This window comes from Plectrocnemia conspersa, unplaced genomic scaffold (assembly GCF_051122295.1).
Source record: "Plectrocnemia conspersa isolate PC_06_02 unplaced genomic scaffold, ASM5112229v1 ptg000002l, whole genome shotgun sequence".
Lineage (NCBI taxonomy): Eukaryota > Metazoa > Arthropoda > Insecta > Trichoptera > Polycentropodidae > Plectrocnemia > Plectrocnemia conspersa.
The window spans coordinates 17,225,200-17,246,462 of NW_028277166.1; the positions used below are offsets into that span (position 1 = coordinate 17,225,200).

Below are 21,263 nucleotides of genomic sequence, written 5' to 3' on the forward strand. Positions count from 1 at the left end.
TGATGGTGTGATGCTTCACATAACAAAAACATTGTCACATCCCACAACAATTATTTCATCACAAACATAACAAAAGCGGAACCAGTGGGTCGTTGACTCTCACAATTCGATCAAACTCGGGCCCTGTACAACGTTGACCGCTCGCTTTTACACCCATCGAAAACTTCTTCATCTCCGCCATCAATCTGTGCGTTCGGATCGGTAAAAGGGTCATCGTGGTCGATCGAGAGCCGCAGGTTGTGTCCGTCGTTGGCTGGCTGCGTCGCTTGCAGTCCCACAATTTCAGGTCAAATTACATTCTCCGCTGACTGCGGACAGGTTTGTGCCATGATGTTGTTGTCAGTCGCTCTCGTGGCGGGCCACGTCTCGGTCGTGCTGCTGCAGTTCTTGTTCTGTCCTGTTCTTACTCTAGTTCTCTTAATCACAACAACGCCGAAACGTCAGTGGAAAGACTATTTAATAACACCCTTCGTGTGTACGTGTATATACCGTACGTATACACTGATCGTAATTCAAAAATAACAATCGAGTGGTTCCAAGATATTCGAATAACTTTTTTGTTTTGTTTTGATTACAAAAAATGTATAACAGTGCCTCCGAGTGAGTGAGCCTTATAAGTTTCGATCGCATCCAGGAGGAGCAACACCGAGTTTGGCGGTGAGTGTTTGTTTTGAAACGATCCGGGTATATTGCGCAATCTCGTTGAGGTTAATTCGAAAAATGTAACATAACCTCAAATATATGCGCAAAATGGAAACAAATGCAAACATTCAACTTTTATGACTGCTACGTAAATTTTGTGATTTGAGAGACTATACTTTTTTATTATAACATATTCTCAGTCTCAACTACATATTAATTTATAGTTTATATCAATTATACTTATTTATTGTTGTTTCGTTACCGATAATATATTCATGTTTTGTTTCTTATTTTATAGTACATATATTGTAATTTATAATCCTTTTTATATTGAGTTTACATATTCTAAATATGTGCAATAACACGGAATCACCGATTTCGGCACGTGCTTGTGGATTCTCAAAGTTCTTTTTATTAATTTTATGTGTGCGGATATACGATTTTCTTTAAGTCACTATAAACTAAAACTATTTATTAGTTTGCTAAGAAAATAATTGCAACTTAATAATATAAATACACTAAAATTAACACATCTGTACTAATTAACTATGGGGTTAATAAAATATCGCAATGCATTTTTTGACAGTAGTTGTTGTTATAATCTGTGCTAGCTGTTGTTATAACTTTACAATTTGAATCTAATGAAATTTATATAATATATATAATGATAATTATTCCTAAAAAAATCATTAAAATCTACTTTTAACCAATTAAAAATATAAATATACTTTGACATAGTATTTATTTTTATATAAGCAAAGCTCTTAAGCAATATATTATTATTGGTACTTGTTAGTTAGCATGGCGCCTCGCTCAAAAACCACCAGTTGTTACTCCCCACTGCGTTTCTAGTGCTGTTCAAACCCAAACCTAACCTAAAAAAATTAGATGTTATACCGTTAATGTCTTCGTTTAGGTAAGGTTTTGATCTGAACAGCAAATTGACGATTCGCAACTGTCAAATTTGAATGTAACGCCGTGCGAACTAACAAGTAACCTTATTCTTTTTTGTGCGCTCGTTATAGAGCGTTCCCACTGCGAAGGCGCCGACACGATTTTATTGCTTTTGACGTGAATTTTTGACTTCTGAGAAAGGATAATTGTTTTTGCGCTCTCATATTGATCAAAATTCGGTTTGAATGTACTTTGTTCAGCCCTTTTATATTAATAGTTCATAGTAATATCGATACGGATAGCTTACATGTTTTATCCAAATGCAGACAAACTATGAAGTAACATGCGAAATGTCTGTACTTCTTCCGCTTATTTTTCCTTAAGAGATCAACTGGCTTAGTTTGTATTTTGAACTTGACCCAATGAAAGTTACAAAAATATAATTAGGTTAGGTTTGGGTTTGAACAGCTCGGACATTTCACAACTGTCAAATTAAGTTTCATAGATTTTTTGGACCAGCATATAATCAGTTATAATCAAATAATGATAAGTATGTAAATGTATGTATTACTACTACACACAGAAATGTTTAAAACGTATAATTTTACTAGCACATGCCAGATAATTTATTTTTTCACTAATAAAAATATATATTTACTGGTGAAAATGTATTCCGATATAATTTTACTGAAATTACATATTTCAAAAAATATTTTTGGGATAGATTTTCTTAAAATAAGTTCATGAAACTGAATGTATTATTAATTTATTTTGCTGCATTAAATCTAGTTGTCAAATTACCGATTATACAATCTATAAAAACATTAAAATTATATAATTCAGCTGGTGCTGTTGTTGCTTTTTCGTTATTTCTTTGCTTCTTCCTTAGGTATTCGATCTGAAAATTCAGCTCGAATACCTAAATCTACTGCTACTTTTACTGTTGAATATTTTCTCTCATGTGTAATATTTTTAAACGTTTAAATAGCAATAAAGTTAACGATAATTTGCAAAAAAATTTCAACACAAACGAAGCCGCGTCAAAAACTACAATCTGTCCCTTTGAATAATACTTTTTATTGTGAAAGTACTACATAGAAAGTGTGTGCTTTTGAAAGCAATGTTCCGCTTCTTTTTTATTGTATAATATGTATAAAAAAGGATTAAAGGAACTTATACTTGAAATATATCAGTATATAGACACATCTCAAGCAACTGTAGTTTAGATCAGATTCATTATTTAAGGTCGGTTTTACTTTTTTTTATAAAAATATTTTCGCTATGATTTTTTCCCTCCTGCATGTCGATGAGTCGTAGATACTAATAGCATTTTGTGTATTGCGCTTTTAACGCTTTTTTCATCAATAATGCGGCAATAAGTGTTTTAATCTGTCTGATGGTCGCCACAGTATTATTGAAAAATGATATACAATTGTAAGAGTTACCTGTTATTTTTATCTCCTATTTTTTTCATGTTTATATGACTAATACAATAGAGTATAAAATATTACATTTTTTTATGATTTTTGTGACAATGAAGTTGGCAAAATTTATTAAGAAGCTTTGTTGTGATATCTAGCTATTTTGGAATAATAGATTTATATAGGGAACAGAATAGTGAGAACAAAGTTTTTTTACCCAAAAATCAAGCAGATTATGTATCATATTTAAAATTTATATTTATTAAAGCTTTAGTGAAGTTTAAAATAGCAGTTTTTAAACAATTTTGGAGGTTAACTTACGTTTACGACTCGCAACCACCTAGTTGTAATACAAATACGAAGTTATTTTATTGCAATTTTTGCTGATGATCTGTTTAGGCCATCAGCTAGAATCAGTAATTATGATATACATATGTACTAGCTATGATATAGTATCGTAGATGTTCTTTTTAACCCTAATTTTATATTATTACGTATATATTTATACGTGTCGCAGTCAAGTTAACTGACATGATTTTTGTGCTTTGTTTGCCCAATAATACGCTTTCTCATTGCGTTACTATTCGCTTCACTTTTAGAACGATTTGAGCCGTTTGTAATGTTTTAAGCTATTATATAAAAACAACGTAGATCGTTTTTAGCTATGCTAATTTTCACTGGTTTTTGTTAATTTCCACCGAATTAAACACAGATTTTTATCACATGTAGTTAATGTAAGAGATGAGAGTACCGATACTTTACCGTTTTTTGAATTCGTTTTCCTGGCGATGAAGAAGAAGCCTGTTCGAAACGATAAGTCCATTTTAAGAATAATTGAATTAGTGCCGTTGCACTTTATGCGCCGTGGTTCAGCGTTCATTCAATTAGTTGCAGCCGAGCCGTTCGCCATTGTGCATCGCCCCGTTTTCGAAACGACACTGTTTAAAATTGTTTTCATACCAGATAAACATCACTTCGGTTTCTGCCTTTGCTATTGCGAACCGACACGATTCTAATAAGACGTGAAAGGATCAAAGGCCGTGGACCGATCGCATGTCTGGAATGCGCCGAAGAGCTTATTTTTAAACTGCACGGTATGCTGATTGTCTTCACTTTTACCCATATTGTTGCGATTTAATTAGTCGGTTGCACATGACGTTACGGTTTCACTCTCCATTGTTTTGTTGTGACTGATGCACGCGCTTTTTTCCAGTTTCGTTCATAAACTCACCACCGTGACCTATGGGCTAACGCTGACCACGCGCCGATAAACGGACAGCATCTCTCGTTATGATTTTTTTCTCTGCAATCGAATTGTTGCACAATGAATGGAATGATCGCGATTGCATAATGCCATTTTACTCTTGTGAGAAAAGTCGGGAATTGCAAATGAAAATGCGTCTTTAAAGCGATATAATGATACGTTTGGTCGCTCGGTGTTAGTTTTTTTTTGTTATTAGCAATAAGAAGTTAAGTAATACTATGCTATAATATTTAATTGTATACTACACAATACTGTACAAATGTTGTTTTCCGTTACTGTGATTTTTTTTATTCAAATATTCCCCCATTGACTTAAAATAGTTTTTGTCGTATAAAAGATTATTGTAATTATGTTTTAATTAAATTAAAATAATATACGGTAATTAATAATAATATATAATACCCACAGGTTGAGGGTTTTACTCATTTGTATTTTTTGTCAATGAAGGTCACCGCTGTTCCAGAATGCTTACGCAGTTTTTTTCACCGGATGTTTATAAAGTTATTACGACCAAGGGTGCCACAACATTTTCAATGTTTTTATTATTTAAATTCCAGATTTTAATCGTATTAGATATATAGAATCGTTATCGAATATTACTACAAAATAAATATGAAAATATATACATTTATATTGGCTTAATTGAATTTTTAAAACAGATTGTTTTGGATGTCAAGCTTAGTTTTTAGCAAACGTATTTTTATAATATGAACTTTTATGTTATGAACTATTTGTATGCATATATACATACATATGTATGTATAACTTATATACTATCGAAGGAATTAGGATTTTATCAAACGTGATAAACAAAAAAAAGAACAAGGAATATATATTATTTTTATCTTAAATACAAGGGTAAATCGAAAACTTTATCATTTGATTTCTATACGTTACAGTACTAAGGGTCGGCAAACTTTTTTTCTAAAGAGCCAGTATGTAAATATTTTAGACTCAGCGGACCTTTTTTACAAAATTGTCGATATTTTTGAGACAAATTCTTTTTCAAAATTATTGTGGAAATATAAATTATATATGTATGTATATTTGACAGAAATATTAATATTTCTGTTTGTATCAACATTCGTGAATCACCTTTATAACGTGAAATCTTACGGGTCAAACGAAATTCTTCTAACCGCAGCGATGCGAGAAAATCGTGTCGAATTTCACTAGTGTGTCGTATTAGTGTTAATAAGATGTATGATATGTTTCGGTCGTATCAACGAAACATTGAATTTTTTAGCCTTTATATAAATAAATAAATCATGTCTGGCCTACTATAATAGCTAGCCCAAAATGCAAACCGGTGTAACGAGTCAATGGCCGCGGGTCGGGTCCAGTATTTCGGTTCTGCACCATCTCTGGCCGATGAGAGATTCGTGTGTGAATGTCAAGGGGCTCGTTAACTGCTTTTCGTTTTTATAACTGTTCGTTTATATACATATACTACTATATATGTATATAGTATAAGCGCGGCTGGAGGTGATGTCACTCACGTTTGTTCCACTTATCGTTCGATAGACGTAAAAGATGTTCTCTCGACGGACGTTTCCTCTTCTCCTCTTCTGCTACATATTCCACTTCCATTATGGCGTCATTCGACACACTCTTTTTGCATGTGTCTATATGAAATTGAAAGCCGTCGATGATGGCTTTCATTTTTTTGATTGTCGAACCGATTTGCTCTAGTGGGGCAGAATAAAACATGGTTTCCGAAAGTTCCGGGATTCTGAGATTTGAGGGCTAATTTGATTTTTTCTTTCTCTTATGCCTTAAAATCGGCTCATTATCATACAGAGATTCGTATTTTTAGGACTCATGTACAATTTTAATTTTAATATTTAATAGAAACATTTATTTTGCTATGCAACCTAAAATTTACATTATGGCGTAAGCGTATTTGGCCGCACAGATTATTTTTTATATATTAAATTATAAATTGCCATTTCATAAGAATAAACGTTAAGATTAATTTGGTCGCATAGTGTGAATTTTATAATATTTAACAAATAAATACTAGTCGGGATTTGAGACCGAAGGGGAGTGACTTTGCAGCCAAAATAAACGCTGGAAAACTTGGAAAATAAGTATATATTAAATACCACATATGTATATGTAAATATAGCTTTCAAGTTAAATTATCGTCGTCTGTGATTTATCGTGATGAAGTTAAAAGATCCGCAATATATCTCATGCTGTGATTCCTTTGCGTATCTGGTGTAGTCTCTGGATCATCTGTCTATCTGCCCCTCTGCTCCCTGTGACCAAGTGTCCCATATTTTATATTGCTGGTTGGAGACAACTCTGAAGAATCGCAGATGAGGATGTTGCCGGGCCAATTGCATTGCTTCTTGGACACACCCGTAAAATATGTTTATGCCTTAAAATTGTTACTGCCAGATCGTGAACAAAAGAGTAAATTTTTTGTGAAGTATCGCGCATCCTTTCCAAACAATAAGTAGTTTTTAACGGGCGTTTACGTGATAGTAGGTAGTCTGAGAAATATTAATAATTATTAACGTCACAAGTCCCAAGATCACGCTTCCATTGTTAGTCCTTGCTTTCGAGACGACTTAGATATTTTTCACACTTTTGTGTTGAAAACTCCCACACTTCTAAACAAAAATTAGATCACCCAATAGAGGGATAAACCGTCAGGTCTTAAAAGTTTCAGTTCAAATATTAGCCTATTAAATCATAAACACAAAACCAGTTTCGGCATGTGGTATATAAAACGGGGTTTAAATGTCTAAGTAAAAAAATGGGCTTCTTTGTTCAACTAGGATACCACCGTGAGAAAACTTTCTGCAGATTAAGTCTATATACTTGCAATGTATCAGAAATATTAAAAGTCCCCGTCGCAAATGCCTTGAGAAAGAATAAAAGGTGTATTCGAGATTGCCACCAGAACGACCGTTCGTAATCTGTTCTAGTTGCTAACGGAAATTTGTTCCAAAGCTTGCGACCCTTTTGTAATTGGCCGTATCACTGAAGGGGCTATATTTATAAATACGGAAACACGGGAAACCAATGATTACTTCTTCAAATTCGCATTCAAATATCACTTCGGAGTTTAAGGCAACAGAACTTTAAGAACTCTCTTACTTCGACTTTACAAACTTTAACCAAAAAAATTAGGCTGACCCAATTTCGAGACCATCGAATATCGTAAGGTCGCCGCTTCTCCCTTCGATGCACCAATAGAAACATCAACTTTACGTATAACTAACTTACATAAATTGTACGTGACGATCTAAATTGTTACACAAAAATGAAATAACAATAAACATTTGTCTTAAGAAATAAAAAATGGTCAGGACCAAGTATTATATTATTTTCTTAAGAATGTGAATCATATTTTAACTAAGAATATTTCTGATTTAGCATTCATTTTTGCATTTTTAAACTAATATAAAAAAACACCAATATAACAATGCAGAGTTTGGTGAAAGAAAATATAGGTTTTAGAAAGGCTGTCTTTGTAATTGTGGCAAATGCAATTCGACCCATAATGGTCACTTTACTAAGCTTTTTTAAGTACATACATTATGAACAAATCGTATACTATCGCTTGTTATATAAATATTGAATACATATACATTTGTATTAAAAAATATTGCATCTCTGACAGCTCAAATATTTTGTAAGCTTTGTTAACTTACGCGTAAAATTGATTGATAGCACTCTCATTCTTAACCATATTTAAAAAAAATAAAGAAATGGTTCTATATATCATAAACGTAGAAATTTTTAATTTATTATTGCGTACCCACTCACGTGGAAACAGTTTTCCATAGTCGATGAATGGAATGCTCAATAATTAATAATACTGTCAGATGTTTATACTATAATGATGTATAGTGTGGTTTTAAATATTTTGTATAAATTAATTTAGTTTTCTGGAACAAATATTCATGAAACAGGCGATATAATGTAAAGAACGAATAAATGGTAAGAAAGTGTTTTGATTGTTTTATAATTATATCAATAATTTTTATCTCATATTATGTTGGTCATAAAAGTAAAGTGCCTTTATTAAAGTAAACGCTTAAAGAACACCTGCCTTTATTATTTCTATTCTCGACGAACACATTGATTTTTAGCCAGACAGAAAAAGTTTTCTTCTTTCAGAATACAGTTCATGAACTCTTTGTAATAAATCTTGTAACAAAAGTGTAATATCCATACATTTACAAATGCCATGAATTCCAAAATCCTTTCATTCATACCTCTTGAGTCTTGAACTGGGTGCATTCGAATATCGGAGATTGTTGAAAACCTTGCACTCTCCACAGCGACTATGGGAGACAAAATTCCATAATCCGGACCTTTCGGAGGTCACTGCCGCCGTGACCTTGAATTTTGGCGTTGCTTAACGAAATGTGTAAGTGGCACGAATTGTCCGACCATTGTCCGAACTGACTTTGGTGCCGGCGGAGCGAAAAAAGAGCCAAAAAGCAAAGCAGACACGCGAGCATGCCGGCACGCCATGTCCCGTTTTATCCGGATCGGATGCTGTTTCCATCGCCAGATTTGCGCGTAATTATTGTCGAGATGAGAAGAAAGTGGCGAAAGATTTTACGCTCAATAGTCGGCTAAATTTTTTGGCGAAATCTTCTAATCTAAATTATTGAGGCATTTTTTTGCAATTAAGCCAATCGATTGCAATTCGAAACGGCGAATTAAGAGAATAAACGACCGTGATCTTAATTTCGCGATTATTGAAAGCGATCGTCGTGAAATCTCCAAGAAAGTTCTATAATGCACATTTGTGGTTAAGTTTCTTGCTTGAATGTACAAGATATGGACTTTAAATTTCATTCATACCGGTTCACGTTAGAAAACCTCACCTATATAAAAAACAATCAACTTTGCGGTGCATATTTTACAATATATGAACATAAATATTAATAATAAATAACGTATGTTAGTATCAATAAATTCATTGAAAATTTATGAGCTACTTGAAGTATTATCATTATATATCATATTTATATTAATAATCTACCACTGAAATACACAAAATGTTAGCCCAAAGCGTTTTAGCGTTGTAAAAATGCTCAGACAAACAATCAAGTCTGGCAATTTTAGATTAGTCAGTTATTTAATAATTGTAAACTATTTATATGTTATATTAATATATTTCTAATATTTATTCGATTTTTCTGCTGAAAGTAGAACATCTTAATACACGTTACAAACTTAGAACTTTAGTGAACACTGCAATGCTTCGCTATTGTTCAATTTGAGTATACTATATGTATATTAATTAAATAAACACAATTGAAATTCGATATCAATTTAGTTATTCAATTAAAATGACAATTATTGAATTGTGTTAAATACTTATTTATTTTTTAGTTTCATTTCTGTCATCTGGATAAATTACAAAATCAATTGAATATACAATATTAATTTTATTTACCACTCTAAACACTCCCGGCACTAATAGGAATAAACTGTAAAACTATTAGTAAAATTGGTTCAGTAGTTTTTGACTTTCGAGTCCACACACATACCAACATTGCCTTTTATTTATATAGATTATTTCACATATTGACTAGCCAGTAAACTTTTCAAGATCCATGTGCTAAAAATGTAATTCAATTTTAGTTTTGTTGTGTGCTTTAAATCAAAGTATAAAATGTCGAGGTTAAACTATTTAACGGTACACTGCGATAGTTTTGGATACATAGTGATTTTGAAGTCGAAAAAAGGTTATATTATCTACTAGATTGAGCTTCGTGTGCTTCTTCAAATTAATTATCGCCTTTTTTGAAAGAGTTATTATGCATATCGCAAAAGTTTATGATAAATCATTGAGAATGCTCGGCTTTCTAACGCGGAGCGCGTGTCACTTAAACAATTTGTTGGAAAATCGCGCTTTGTACGATACGCTAGTTCGTAGCGTCCATCATTGGGTAAACCTGCAAAGTCATGATGGTCAAATTTGTAATAATAAATAAATAAATATGTAAAACCGGCAAATGAAAACTATGTCTTATGACATTATGCGTTATCTCAAAACAGTCTTTTTCGCATTCATTGTTTGGTAGATAGATTCGTATAACTTAGACTCACATTGCTCGAAGATCGCCAGATGTAGAACTAGTAAATTAAAAATATATTAAGTGCACTTTTCTATGGTAGATAATTGCATAATTGATGATAGGGGTGTGTTAAATATTAAATTGTATGGCTAATATTAGCTTCTGTGAATTCGCGCGTGCTTATCAAAACATATTTCGGGAGGAGAAAAAAAAGTCTGTGATAGAATTAAGTAAGTCATTATCAATATATTTAATTATATTTGAGGTTATGTTATGCACGCTCTGATAAAAATATTGGCTCAAACGTATAATGGCCTCTTAGCTAACACGTTCTTACCTTGGGGGGTTTTCGATTAATTTACAATTTAGTATAAAGCTATCTATAAAAAATATTGGCGTAATGTAATTCGTGGAATACCGTGCTAATGACCGAAAGATACTAGGTTCGATTCCCAGCAGCAGAATTACATTTATTCGAGTCATTTAATTATTTCTTTAAATACCGATCTTGAGCGGTCTAAAATATTTATCACGCACTTAAAAATGTGCTCTGTTTTAAATTGAAAATCCTCGGGGTAGGAAAATTCTATAAATTATTCAGTAAAACCTATCGGATTACCAAAAAATATTCAATCTCAATTTATCCACGACCATGTCGGCGCTTAACCGCCGAAACGCGGAAGGTACGACAATTAATCTAGCAGAGCTGCAATAACTGTTTTTGCTCAACGCGAACACACATGCGCATCGTGTAATGTAACCCGCACATAAATTAAAGTCGAAATTTCATCAGAGCAACTAATTTACGAGCGGCCGGTTTTCACTCGGTACCGCAACGGTTAACTTTAACTCTTTCGGCGGAATTCGAACCGCACGCACACGCACTCGAGAGCGTTACAATTAGTAACAATTAGACGCGCAGTTTAGCCGCTTCTTATAATTAGGCTGCTATTATTATTGCTATTATTTTGAGAACACAATGGACTCTTGATGACTTCGATTTAGCTAAAAAACGCACCCGTTATATTGTGTCTAAACTCGATTTGGGCACAATCGGTGACGCGGGAAAGGCATTCGAACTAGTTAACTTGAACTTGGCACGTTTACCGTAAATTATCTTTTTACGTTATTTTTAAGATTTATAGAACGTCACTTAGACTAGATTATATATTTTATGAATACAATGAAGGCTAATGACAATAATTATAGCCTTCGTGGGAGTCTTCTCAACATTTTTAAATATTAATCATCGCAACTGTTTTATTAATTACACAGTTTTACAGCTTTGCATTTTTGGATCAAAATATTTAAAAAAAGTTCGTTTTGAATGTAATGATTTAAGATTATTAAGGACACATTTTAAATGTTCTAGTTTAACATATTAAGGACGGAAAAGCGCAGTATGTAACGTTTCAGACTAGTAACTCTGGAGTTGCAAGCTCGAGCCCCGGCAGCGGCAATCGAATATTTATTTATTAAAATGCGCTTATATTAAAAACTGACTCCAGCTGCAGTGACACCTATTAATAATAAATTATATTACACATAATGATTTATAATTAATAATATGTATGTTACCGATTCCCAGACTTTTCGTCTGGTGGTTAATACTTACTTATGTATTCATCATGTCTAATTGACATACTCAATTGGTACAGGTTTATCCTGTTGTAACGCATTGGGCTTACGCCTGTCAGGTTACAATGGAAGTTTAAATAAATATTTTTATAAGCAAGTTTTATTTTTTATATTGCTTATTCAGGTTTAATATATACAATTTTTTCAGTATAAATATTTTTTGAATAAAAACAGTTTTTCAATTCACGTAAAATTTGTGCAATTATTATTATGTATACATGATAATTCCTGCCGTAGACTACGTTTCGTAGTTTTTTAGTAGTCGCCGAAGATCGGGCCAAGTTCTTGGATTCCTAACTACTTTGCTGGAGAAGGTCTGACGTGAAGTGAAAATCGGTCTTTTTAGATTAGTCCTGATCGATACTCGGCGTAACGTTCCAAGTTGGAAGCGAAGTGGTAGAAAAATCTAATCTGACATATCTTGTAGAAATTAATTAAGGTAGTGTATTTTTTGTAAAAGTGACTTCAGTACGCTGTGTTCCAAGTTTATATACTTTTTTAGATTTAGAGAAGGTCTTTCGCTCTTCATACTCTTAATTAGAGATTAAGAATCATATCTGTCGTACAGTTCATCGTATTAAATATACATACATATATTCCTTGGTATTGTCACCGACTGTATGGCCAGGTCCCTTTTGGCAAAGTTCATTTCTGCGAGTGTTTCTAATCCGCTCCACTACACAATTAGCACGCGCGCTTGTTTAATGCAAAGGAAAAAATATTTTTAGAAAGCCACAAATTGTGTAAAATTCATAATTTTGTAACATTTTTGCTTTGATTAAATATTTACTAACTTAAAATTGGATCATCACTAATGATCCAATTTTATAAATTAAAGGATTGATGTATTATATTTTTTCACTTACTGTCAAAGGTATAAATAATATTTTTTGAATAGTTAAAATGACGCAAATATGCGTCACCCGCGTTCACACGAGAAACTAAAATGACACAAATATACATTACTCGGCGCTATTTTAAAATATTTTTCGCTTATTTATTATTTAGTAACATAATTCACTTGTAATATTTTGCACTGACTTTTTAATGTCTAGTTCTTCATTATCGACCATTAAATTTTTATATAATTTTAATATCGAAAATTACCTAATTAAAACGACGCATGTCCTTTTCTAACATCTGTGGTCGAATCTCATATAAATCCTAATGTTTTTAATGTCAATCGTGTTTTCCTAGCTTTTCCTAATCTCACGGATAAATATCGTGTAAAAATGTGTGTGAAATATGTCTAATTATGTCTCTTAAAAGAATGTCACATATGTATGTGCATGTTCATATAATAAGATATACATGTTAGGAAAAAACTAATTTTACAAATAAATATATTTGCTGAATATTGGCAAATGGTAGTAAAAAAATCAGGTTTGTTTTAAAGGAAATAATGCATTCTAACGAGCCACAAAATCATAAAGACGATAACAAAAAACCTATAACTTATTATAGCACTATGATATATTTGTATTATAAATAAATATGTAAAATATTTAGAAATATTTTTTATAGCGATTAAAACACAGCCTAAATGAGTTCAATATTTTTTCACATATGTATATATTTCTATAAAAATGTTTGAAAATGCAAAAAATGTGATTCTAACTAAACCTTTATTAGAGTTTCGAATTTTACATAGAGGCAAACAAATTTGCTGTACGATATAATTGTTTGCTTCTAGTTTTACAACAATATGTAGATTAAGAAAATTGTTACTACCCTAAGGATTTCTTGCGTTTATAATTCAGCCACTCAAGCTCATGTATTTATTCTCTCAATTATGAAATACATTATGGAAATCAACGAAGTTGTTATCAAAATTAGGCGGTATTTGAGGGACGTTGTTAAAATATATATCCTAACGTAATAGTATATTATTATCAATAAAATATTCATCCTACAATATCATTTAACGTAATCGAGTGAAACTTTTCTCTTTAACTATCGATTGACATCTAGAGATAGCAAACGTTTAGTTAAGTATGCGTTTAGATCGTTGAGCACGTTTATTTTAATTGCACCCCGTAGTTATTTGTGGGTCAGTGAATTTCTACTGCACATTTTCATCATTTACGTGATACAATTAAAATTAGTGAGCGAGTGTAACTGTCGTTAGATTGTGTAACTATGCATATGTTAATATTAACCCTATAAAGGTACGGTCAATTTAAATTATTCTATAAGTAAAAACAGTCATCTTAATGGTTGTGAGTCAACAAACACCATGATTCATTCATATTCAATAAAATAAATCAAAGCAGAATACATTATTATAAAATATTTTATAGACGTGAAATTAACATATATCTTTTTTGAAAAGCATCTTGTTTTATTATTATTTTATAAACATACACCTCCAACGCACTTATTTAAAATTACAAGCGTTGAAGATAGTATTTCGCTATAACAAACGATTCACCCACGCATCGTAATGGCTTTATTTAAGTTTATTCAGCATCTTTTCCATTGAGTGTTTTATGAAGTTTTCATGACGGGAGCTCAAGTGAAGTGTACGATCGAATTGTTGTTACCTTATATGGTGTCAAAATATACCATGTGCGATCGCGACCTTAAAGACTTCGTGTTGTCACTGTGGATGGATAAAAGCTTTCTGAGCACTTGCAACCTTCCTTTCTAACTTGCAAGTTCGTCGGATAATTATATGAGGTCAGAAATTTTTGTGATAAAAGGAAGATGGAGGTCATTAGAGCGGCGCCGCGAGGATAAAAGTTTTAGATTGGATTTTCGAAAGAATCTCGTTTGTTTGAACGAGTTTTGTTATAATACGTTTATGAGGATTAGGGTAATATTCTTAAGTTACATCGTAACATTAACTACTAGTTAATTAGTTAATTATTACAAATTCAAATATTTTCTTCATAAATCTTCACTAAAATTTAAATGAACGTAGACTGAAAATTTGATTTAATTGAAAAAAAAAAAATGATATCGCACAATGTTATTTTTTGGGTATTTTAACTTTACCAATACACTGCTATTTGCATTAAAAAATACCGTAGAGCGCAAAGCACTTTCGGTATCTATTTCCATGATGCATGTATGCATCCATAGGCGTGCATTAATGCACGCAACTCAGGTAGTAAGTAGTATACTGTATCCAAAACAAATGCTTATCATTAGATAATTGCACATAACTAGAGTAATAAATATTTTTTGGACTGAAAGCAGGTCATCTGATTTTGAACATCTATCAAACGCCAATGAACTCTTTGTATCTCGTCTCGCCATTGTGAACATATTTCGTGTGAAATATATATGGGTTGCTTTTATTGAAAAGACAAGTGCAGCTGGTCTTACATAGCCATTGTTGTTCTCTACACACAAACGTAGATGGTTCCAAAATAAAATAAAAATGTAGACAGACATAAAACGCCTACGTACGGTACTCGGATGAAGTACAAAACGCCTTCTATCTTGCGATTGTCTGATTTTTTATTTATCGTCTTTCGATCCCGATTATGGATCATTGATTAATGTTTTAGGGTATTCTTCTTTTTTCAGTTGTCGTTTATCTATAAACAGAAAATACATTACATTGAATAATTAAATTAATTCTCAGTTTTTATTTCATATTAATTATATCAGTATATCGATCTGGGTATATAGGGATTTTTATATTATTAAGTACAGCTAGTCTCTCACAATGATATTTATATTATTATTTTTTATATCACACTATAAATCTTTGCATATTTGCATAATGATAATATTTTATCTCAGACGCCTACGAGGTGAACAATCTAAGAATCGGCGTTTTTATTTGCTAATTTTACCCATGAAGTAATTAAGTTCGGTTCAGTTAGTCAGTAAAAAAATTACCAGCGATAGATCAGCGTTTTTTACAGCAATTTGTTACATTGTTTCATGCCGAGCTTATTGCATTTTAATCGCAATTTTTTTGCATCATGTGAAAGTTTTTTACAATTCAACCCTGAACTGCACAAAAAATCGACAACGCAACACAATGTTATGCCTATGAACACAATTAATCAATTATTGCAGAATGTTTTTCAATTTGTATTTATAAAGTAAAAGAAAGTCGAGAAAACTGGTTTAGAAAACACTAGTAGTTAACGAACTATCCGTATATTTATTCATAATTTTAGCCATTTGTATTTTTAGTGTCTGAATGAAAAATTGTCATGACTTATAGCGCCACGACTAATAAATCTTTGAAATCGAATTACAAACGAGTTATTGTCGGATGGAAAAATGTTATAAAAGAATCTCACGTGTATGTTGTTCATCATCGACACTTATGGCATGTGCAGTGTCATTCTATGGACATGAGAATTTTATTGTGCACATTCGACGCGTTTCAATGCTTCAATGTGGAGTTTGATTCATCTCTTGAGTAATTGTTATGAAATTTATTGCGTCTCTTATGTATTGTGTACGTTAGAAATTACAAAATAATATTGATCCCTAGATTGAAAGAGAAACGACTTGATAGCAAATATTCTAAGAAAATTAATATTTATTATGATACTCTTCATTTTTTCCATTAAGAATTAGAAAATATAGAAAAACTGAACGATATTTTCAATAAGTAAATCTTACAAACCTTTCATGGCATTGAAGGTTCTCGATAATAAAATCAAAATATATGCTTCGAATCCCACATTGTCGTGTTACTTATTTTAACGGCTATCTAGTTAACCGAAGTTGACGCAATTTTAGTTATTCTATAATTAACACAAATAAAAAAAACCTCACGCGTTACAGAGCACATTATCTAGGGGTAGAGACCCTCGGTAACGCGCCATCTAGCGGGAAGTTTAAGTGTTGTCTGGGTTAATTCAGCTTAGCTCTGCTTGGTACGAGCTTGACTGAACTCGTTTATTACAAGTCGGAAGTGTGGTAGTTCTGGATAAAGGAAGTAATTCAATATGGCAGTGTTTTGACTTATTGAGAACTGTGGGAAAGTCCAACGTCTCTTTCAATCCCTGGTCTTTGACTAATGTTAATTATTCGAGGCATTGTTATTGTCTGATACATTTATTATTAGACTGTAAAACTGTGTAACGGTAGATTTAAAATCAGTGATATTGGCACGCCGTCGTCCTATAAAATTCGTAATATAGAGATGTTGTATTTGTGTACCTGTTAAGCACCACATTCCTTCGCTTTTGGCATCGACCTTTTAGTACATACACTTGTTTGCGGAGATATTTAGGCACTTTGATTTAATTGAGGTCCACTGTTTTTACGCAAGTACTTAAAACTGTTGATGGTTTGCGTTCATTAGACGTACGCTCGGATACGCAATATCGTTTGTTTGAGCAAAAAAAAAAAATTTTGCTTCAAAATAAATCATCAAAAGACACAAATACGTTAGTTTAATGCGACTTTTTAAATATGGTCTATGGTTATTATGAAAGTTTTTAGTAATGGTTAATATATACCTACCGTTTAATTGACGTCAACTCGGAAAAGCAATTTGGTTTGTTTGCGCCGATAAGAAAAAGCTTTCTTAGAAAATCCAAGTGACACACAGCAATTAGTTTTGAGTCTCGCGACTAATTACGTCGAAACGACTATGGGTGGTTTTCTCAAAAGTAATAACCCTGTGTGCGAATATTATACACATATACATATGTATATGTAGTATATTATACGTTACTTTCAGGATTTTATACACATATCATATTGTGGTGACTACCATTTTGATCTGGAAGCGAGGAATAAAACATTTTCGCATGTTTAATCACGTCGGGGTCACCAATGTAGGTTTTTAATAACTATTAAATGGTATAAATTTACGTTATATATTTACAATTATTTATATTTACGTGACAAAGCTTTATTTCAATAATCTCCCGTAGTTCTTCAGAGAAGTTCACGGATTGTGCTGGATGGCCAAAATATCAGCTGTTCGGCCCGCGTTCCAAAACGGTCGGTCTTCGCTCTCCTTCTGGTATGGTTGACGTCCAGGGGTTTTGCGACAGAACGAAGTTCCAGGCAGGCGTCCCGGAAGTCTTCACTGGCGTAGGGTTGACTTCGGTGAAGTTGCCTGCTCTTGTCCCGATGACGGAAGTGATGTAATTTTATATGGGAACTTCAACCTATTATATAATGGATTTTTGTCAATAATATTGTGGGGTATTCGCGTTCAATAATATTGAATGCGATTTCTATTTTTGCTTTTTATTGATACCATTCTCGAGAATATTTGTTCACAAAGATAGGTTGATTGGAATGGCAGCAATCTTTTAATAACTCTTTCACTCAATTCCGTATATTCCTCATTATCACCCATTTCGATCCAAAATACATCCAAAGATTCGTTCTCAAATTTTTTTTCAAAAATTTAACTTGCACGATAATTCAATCAATGCATTTTCCTGAGATAACGTCCTGAGATACATCGTTGTCTCGTTTGTTGGTGAAGCGGCAATGTTAGTTTTAATGTTTTTCGTCTGGATCACATCCATCCGGCTATAAATGTAAATATTTCGACCCATTTCGCACAAAATAAATAAAAAAATAATATCTAAAATCGCAGTAGCTGGTTGTCTACTTCTAACATACGATTGTATTAGTTTAGTGTACGTGCTTTTTGGATAAAAAGTGGAAGCTATGGTGTTCGCTGCCTAGATTTTATTTTTTAAAGTTTTTGCGAATAGTGCTACTTTATAAAATAGGCACAATTTTATTTTACATAATATTATATAAAAAAATATATTAATCATCAGTAGATCTCTACGTAATCATATGTTTCGATAAAAAAAATGTGATCTATTATAATGTCAATTATTTAAATACTCCATACGTTAATTTGGTCGATTTAATTATTTATTTATTTTTATATACAATTGACCTTATTGTTTCTTATTTTTTCAATATTGATTACAATAAAATTAATTTACAAAAATAATATCATTTTGGATCCATAAACCACAAAGAGGTAAAATGCCAAATAAAATTAATAACACCAGTAAACCATATATGTAAGTAAATAATTGCAGACCTATTATTTTACTTAAAATAATGATTACGTGTATCTAAATAGCTACTGACGATCAAATTACTACTTGTAATTAAGTCTATTACTAGCAATCTATTTAACAACTGTTACACATATACGGAAATGTTGATCAAATTGATGTTGACATTTTTCAATCAGATTTTTACAGTTACTGAGTAATTATAAACTACATTTTTCAACATCCTATAATTAATCACATTTGTAACTATTAATGTTTATGATAATTGAAAAAATATCAGTAAGTTCAAGTTTTACACTTAAGATTAATTATATAAAAATAATTAAAGGGTCAATACATCCAATCGAGCGTAACCATTGTTTTCTCAATGATCATTGTAAGTTGAACAAACTTTATTTATATATCCATATAAACACACGACAGTTAAGACGCATCTCTAATAGGAACCCAGTGGGAGGTCTTATTGGTCATCATTATTCCAATGATTTATGTATGTTCTCCATGCTTTTGATGAACACTTCTCCAGTGTCCGAGAAGGGTTCTAGGGACAGTGGGCGATCTTAAAATATTAAAGAATGAACGGTCACTGGAACGCTGCGAATGTGTGTTGTGTTGTCTTCTTGTCCCGTTATACGGCCCAAGTCGGCCCACATCTGCCCGTTGTCCGCTGACTCCTCTGGTCATCATCAGGGCTTACATTATTGGCCACTCAGACCACTATTATAGATGGAGGTAACCTCGTGATCGATCCGCCATCTTATCGGTGAAATACCAGTGTAGTTCTTCACACTTCTTATGCTTCGTGATTACCTATACATAAATATACATATATAGAGAAGATCAATGTTTCAACCTTTTATATATTTTGGTTTATAACGATACTCTTTTCTTCATTTTTAATAAACTAGTTTTAACGATTGTTTTTAAAAGCACATACTCACAATTATATAATTTAGTAATAAGAATAAAGAATCACTTTTGACAGTTATTAATAATCAAGATCAAAACAGGTGCTAATTAAACACACTTGTTATTTGTTAGAGCGGAAGAAATTAAAAGTTCCGTTGACTAATCCTGATTTGTGAATTAAAACGAAAGCTACATAAAAAAATAGTTGGATTGCGCTTGGTTATTTTCGTGAAAATCAGGTCACTTATGTGTAAATTAGCCGAGTCGATGTTGTTTTATGATATAAATATATATAATTGACATTTTGACAATTAATTATTTTCGACAAAATCGAAAGATTTTTCTGTAAAATGGTTGAAGTTATAATATGTCGTACAGGAAAATTATTTTCTGATTGTTTAACTCATAGATTAAACTTTACTCTTTTTAAATTTTCTTAGTAGTATAGACTTTTTGAATATTAACGTAGCAATTCGGCCCATAACTGTCGCTGTCCAATGTTTTCTTGGGACGAACTACATATGGTCGATTCGCCCAGACAAACGATGAAGTTTTTTCTTCTCATTGTGATGGAGAAATGGACTGATAAATAATGAGAAAAATAATATTCTGCAAACATTCGAATTGCAGAGTATACTTTCGATCGCTTTGTATGTCATATAAACTTAGTAACAAGCACTAATGATATACTTATGGATATTGTCAAATAACAGTAATTTATTCTAAGGACACAATCTAACCAGCGAATTTAGTTGTACGATTACTAATTCATGAATCATTGATTAGAGCAGTGCTGACATTATGGTTCAGAAAGTTGAATACTTATCAAGGCTGCCGAGCGCTCACTTAACATATTCGACAGAAAAAATATTCCATGAGATCTATGCGACAATAAAAGGGGGCATTGATTGGTAGAACCAATCATGGAGAGTCTTCATGTGGGCAGAGTATATTGCTAGATCAGAGTATAAGCTTCGGTGGTTTGGATGATGCGACGAGGGAGATATTGGAGCACATTTTTAGCTATTGTGCCACTCTTAATAATGAAGAATATATGTACATGTACAAGTGTCCTGAATTTGAATTAAAATGTCCTATGTACATCCTTAAAATTCATCCATTACGTACGTTCTGAACTTTACATAGGCTTTTAAATAAATGGCTCTGAACATTTTGATTCATTGGATGTTGGCAGATTTCTATCTACGATAATTCTCGATCATAACCTTGAAGCGTGTGGATATCGAAAGTGGTCTGGTGCATCGTTATCGACAATTACCACTTTACTTATCCGTGTCAGATTCATACACACATATCTGTATTGGATTCGCGGATCGACACTTTCGAGAAAATTCAAATCCTAAGACCGTTCCCGTCAGATGGAGGGTCGTCAAGAAGACGATGTATGTATACGTTATGCATGTTGAGAGTCGTTGAGAAAACGATACGTGCTCTCTCGCTA

At 32.4% G+C, this 21,263-nt stretch overlaps 1 protein-coding gene across 2 annotated transcripts in view; it reads left to right on the top strand.

Moving 5' to 3' along the window:
• The first annotated feature begins 341 nt into the window (after positions 1–341).
• Positions 342–21,263, top strand: part of LOC148237897 (uncharacterized) — a 107,259-nt gene continuing 86,337 nt past the window's right edge. Inside the window, exon 1 of one of the 2 annotated variants that reach the window (XM_088205785.1) lies at positions 342–657. The gene's annotated coding sequence lies outside the window, so the exon portion shown is untranslated. Of the gene's footprint in view, positions 658–3,843; positions 4,052–21,263 lie in introns of those variants that run through there. The other variant, XM_088205786.1, reaches the window with a different exon arrangement.